Source organism: Tupaia chinensis, unplaced genomic scaffold (assembly GCF_000334495.1).
Source record: "Tupaia chinensis unplaced genomic scaffold, TupChi_1.0 Scaffold000263_1, whole genome shotgun sequence".
Taxonomy (NCBI): Eukaryota; Metazoa; Chordata; class Mammalia; order Scandentia; family Tupaiidae; genus Tupaia; species Tupaia belangeri.
Window position 1 is genome coordinate 2,374,747 of NW_006159743.1, and position 5,451 is coordinate 2,380,197.

A 5,451-nucleotide genomic window follows, 5' to 3' on the forward strand; every position below is an offset into this window, starting at 1 on the left:
CACACTCCTTATAGCAAAAAACCTTAAAAAAATTAACATATGTCCTTAATAAGACATATGATGAAATAATGAAGGGATAATGAAACCTTTGTACATATTACTTATACAGTTTCATAATATGAAGGTCAAGAGAAGAAGAAATGATTGATAAAACAATTTTGTACTGAGAATATGTATGAAGATTATTTATTGTGGTTAACCTCAGGCATCAATTCTATTCTGCATTCCATTATTGCTTGTTAAAGATAAAAATAATACTTTTCTTCTGCATTTCTATAAAAGGAGTGGTTACATGGCAAAGATTGTGGTGCCAGATAGATACAGTATTTTTAAAGATCCAGAGTAAGTTTTAGAAAAGAGTTTTATTTTAAAATTAATCCAACTTATTAAAATTTATGCTAAATTTAAGTAATTTTCTTTATAGAGGGCCTTTAGGCAAAGACCTTTAGTATTTTATTCCTTTCTGGCAGTGATGTTATAAATTCCATTTACATCTAGTTTATAATGATCTGTTAATAGAAATAAATAGCCGTGATAGTCTTTTTCACCTTAAAATCTCCTTATTATACACACATCTTAGGTTAACTGATGGAGGTCTACAAGAATAGCATTACCATCAACAAGGCCTGTAAATGTAAAAGCCTTTTTCCCTATAGGTTTTCTAAACTTTGCATGATTTTTGTATCATTGCTTAATTTTACTATGATTTAATTTAACTTAGAGGAATTTGAAAATTGAAGGTTTACTTGATTCTAAAAATTGGTATGATTGAAATTTTCTTAATTTAAATTAAAGAGCCTAGTGAGCTATATCCAGGTTAGCTCCTATGCTCCAGGCTCTGTATTTAAGATGGAAGACTATGTTAATTAAAATACTTTCTAAGTTGCTGCCTGGAGCCAGCTGTCTCATGGAGAAAGCATGTAAGGAAACCTCTTGTTTCACTGGATCACAGCATTTTATGCAAGGATATTTGGAAGAAATTTGTTTCAGTGAAACAATGAACATTTTAAAAGTGAATCCTGAATCCATTATCATTTGTTTTTAGGAACTCGATTTAAGCAAACAAATGGATTTTGTTTTGTTTTGTTTTGAGTTTGTATTACTGAAAAAATTCAGGCTTCTGTTATCTATCTTCCTGTTCTGTCTTGATGTTGACTTCATCCTCTGGCTCTGTGAAAAGATGAAGCCTAGCAACTGTCAGCTTCTTATTTTTTTTAAATTATTTTAAAAAACCCAGCAGCTTCTTCTTCTTCTTCTTTTTTTTTAAGTTTATTTTTTTCTTTCATGAATGCAGAGGAGAGAGAGAGAGACAGACAATATCCCTGCCAGGGTTCCAGTGCTGCGACTCACTCCCAGCCTCAGCCCCTGGACATGCACTTGCCACATGTACCCAAGGAGGTGTCCAGATGTGAAATGGAAAACCTCCCATGTGGGTCAGGCTGGCAGAACATGGTGCTTTATTGCTATGCCACTTTTTGGTCCCTGCCTAGCTCCTGTCCAGAACCCCAAAAGGAGAGAGAAATAGGAAGAAGGGATGGTGGCATGACCGTTCCTCATGAGAGGTGCTTTATTTTCTCTCTCTCTCTCCCTCCAGTAAATGCACATCCCTCTAGCAAATTAAAAAAAAACAGAAATAAATCAAAGTAATATTAATAATTCCTAATAGAGTACCATGTCCATTAGGAGGTGCATTTAGCTAATAGAAACAGAAACTTAAATAACAGTCACTTTAATAAGATGGAGATTTATTTTCTCTGAAGGAATACTGTCCAAGACCAATAAAGCACTCCAAGACAAAATCGTTGTCACTTTGGTTTGCTCCCGCTCCTGCAATCACATTTGTATTCCAGGGTGGAAGGGAAAAAAGGTAAATAAATGGGTACTCTCTGATTTTCTGTTTTTCTTACAAGGTGCTTCACTGGGAAGTCATGCTTAACAACTTCACTTGCACCTCATTGACCAGAACTTGGTCACAATGGCCTCATACACTGTAAGGCTGTGTGAGAAAAGTAGTGACTTAGTTAGGCCCTTTGCTCTCCCTAGTAAAAGCCCCAAAGGTGTTTTATTAGTAAAGAACAACTAAAGAATGGTAGGTAGGTAGCTGGTAGTCTTTACTACATATTAACTCATTAACTGACTTGATGGCACAGGAGGCTTATTTGACTATCTAGTGAATTCTTACATTTGAGATTTAGAACTCATAAAAGTAGGTGGAAATATAATGTATACCCTAAAATTAGTCATATAGTATGTATTGAATGAGTATCAAGTAAGGAGGTCATAAGAAAAGTTAGAGATGGTTCTGACGTATTTATCTCCTAGCCGTTTGGTGATGCCGTGATGCCCTTTACCAACATAAGGGAACGTAAGAGCCATACCAGCTTTTCAGGGGAAGTTAAAGAGTTAAGTTGTGGACATTTACAAGTACAAATGCTGGCATCAAATGACATTTGGATGATGCCATTTGTTCTCTAGCTAAGCAGCTGCTCTTTTGATTTCTATTGTCTGTTTTCTGGCAAAGACGTGAGCACTCAGTATTTTAGAAATTCTCCTCATCCCTTAGTCTCTCTCTTTCACCTTGTGATCCAGATTACTGAAATCGGAGGGCATTTAGGTCCAAGGACCTTGATTGCCAACTCCATTGCGTAGAACAAGACAGGTCTTTGTATAGTCAAACATAGGTTGGGTGCTTTGAGATTGGATGCTTTGAGGGTGCTTAGGTCTGTTAGATTTGGTATAGTTCTTTGCAGGGAGAGGGATTGGGAGGAGGTAAATGAATCACAAAAGTGAGTGAGTTATGCAAAAGTTAACTGCGAACATTACATGCTTTTCCCAGGGAGACTTTTTTCAGGCAACTGGACAATTACTTGGAGCTATAATATTCTAGGAGAAATGTGTCCAAAGGGGCTTTTGACTTTACTTTACTTAAACATTTGATGGATACATTCAGAAATAACCTTGTCTTCTGTCACTTGATTAACTGAATTATAGTTGTTACTTGCTCTAACTTTATTCAATTTGCCATTTATTGAGTCAACTTTTAGCCTTTTTCATTATCCTAAGTACTGGAAATAGAAATATTAATAAGGGGAAAATGTCTTCAAAGGATGCTGGATTACTGTTACCTATTTATTAATTCCTACTTTTTCATGTCATGCTAGGCTAAATTTCAAAAACAAAATACTCTACGTAGCTTAGTGGAACTTTTGTGTGAGTATTTCTATTTAACCATAAACACTGAAAAAAATACTGAGCAGGCTAAGGCCTATTTGAAAAATAAGTACATTTACTCTGTACAACAAAGAAGTACATTAGTGGACAGTACTGTTTTCAAGGTCAATATTAATTGTTTCCAAAATGAGTAAACAGGTCTTCTGTTTATCCTTACATAATATCAGACTTTGCTCCTATCAGGTTTTTAGAAGTGGTCGATCAAATGGTTCTTTCATATCTAAATATACAACAGATCTAGCTTTTGGAAATATACTGAGCCTGAGAAAGGGAGATGAAAGTCACTATGTTCAGGAAGGAAGTAGCTTCTCTAAAAATCTTTTAATTTGTACGCACAATGAGCGGTGCCAATGTATTATTGTTATGGGAGTTGTTTGGGTGATGTCATTTGCTCACCAGTCATGCAGCTGTGCATTTTGAAATCTGTTGTCATTTCTTGGCAGGAAGCACAGAAATAGGAGCAGTTGTGGTTTGGAAGGGACCTTTCTGTGTTTAATTAAAGCAATGTTATTTATAAAGTGGAGGTTTGTTTTCTTTTATTTCCAATTAATAATTTTATTCTCATTTTCTTTTCATCCATCTTTTTCTGCACAGATGAAAATGAAATCATCTTGCTCCTTTAATGAACTCTTCGTCTTGCTGGCGTTTTCCTGATGAATGTGCTGTTGTCTACTCAGTTCCCTAATCCAAAATCTGTAAATCATGCACGATTACTTTGATATCCTATAGTTGTAGAAACAGTATTCTTTTTCCCTAAATATGTTGCTTCTGAGATAAAATTCTTATCACCTTTTTCCTAAAATTTTGCAATATCTAAAACTCTGTTTCCATTCCTGCCCCTACAATAACTGCCATTATAATTTATCAAAAATAAATCTGGATTATGTTACTCATTCTAGAGCAATGAGTGATTCAACATTGCTTATAAGTAGGGGTGAGACCTAAATTTCAACAGTATAATTTAGAATACAGTACTTTCAAGGGGCCACACAATAGCTCTAACAAAAATATTACAGCTATTTTATTAGTATATGTTATTTTGAAAAGCTAAGCCATGATAAATATATATTTATTCCTTACATTAGATATTACAACTTCGGTATGTGTAAGTACACAGGTGCTCACTCTTCAGAAAAGAATTAGCTGTTGCATCTTCTTCCTTCTTTATAAAATGTGTCATTCCTGTGTAGTTCTTGTTAGCGTAATGGCTATGTCGCTGGACTCCCATGTAGTCGACCGCGGTTCGTGTCCCTTACAACTTCGGTATGTGTAAGTACACAGGTGCTCACTCTTCAGAAAAGAATTAGCTGTTGCATCTTCTTCCTTCTTTATAAAATGTGTCATTCCTGTGTAGTTCTTTATACTTTTATTTCATATGTATTAATTTTTAAGCAGTATATACATTTTGTATGATCTCAAACTTTAAGTAATATACCCTATGTATTTTTTCAGTTGCTTTTGGTCTACATTGTTTGTATGATTCATTGTGTAGTTCTAGTTCACCTGTTATCACCGATGTACGGTGTGTTCATTGTGTGTATGTACCACAAGGTATTCACTCTCTTGTTGATATTTTCTTTCCTCCTCTCTCCTGTTCTGCCTCAGCTATCCCTTCCTGCCAATTCGTTGGCTTTCTGTTACTTTTTCAGATCAAATTCCCAGGCTGCTTTTGGCCCAATACTAGGGAATAGTGTATAAATAATCTTTGAATTAGTCCTCATAAATTTAATTATTTTAGGTGGATTGTTTACGTGTAAAATAGGTGTGTTGGTTGGTCAGCACTGGTGGTTGACTTAGGATCAGAGGGCATAAACTATCTTTCTACGTTAATGAATCTCATTGCATTTAACAAAGCTGGTAGTAATAGAACGTGCAATCCTTTGGTGAATTTCTCCTTTTCTAGCTGCTCTCCAAAGCTGATTCTATAAATAGAATAAGAGTACTGCTTGGCACATGCTTTCTCCTTTACTCGTTGCTTGGCCAGGTGATTTCTAAGTCATCTGCATGGTTCTACTGCAAAAGACAAGGAGGAGGGAATAGACTCCAGTAGTGATGTTTCTCCCTTTTCCTGGAGTCTGCGCATGCCACCAGCTGTTGGCCTTCTATTGTGCTGTTAGAAAAGTCATGATGTATTTTTTTCTGTGCAAAAATGCACCAAGTTTTTACTTTCGTAATCCCGTAACAACCTTGTAAAGTATACATTTTGAGTGGACACATTTA

The 5,451-nt window shown here is 35.5% G+C and overlaps 1 pseudogene; it reads left to right on the forward strand.

Annotated features, from left to right (window-relative positions):
- The window catches only part of LOC102476600 (40S ribosomal protein S10 pseudogene), a 29,477-nt pseudogene extending 27,002 nt beyond the window's left edge, over positions 1–2,475 (forward strand).
- The last annotated feature ends 2,976 nt before the right edge of the window (positions 2,476–5,451 follow it).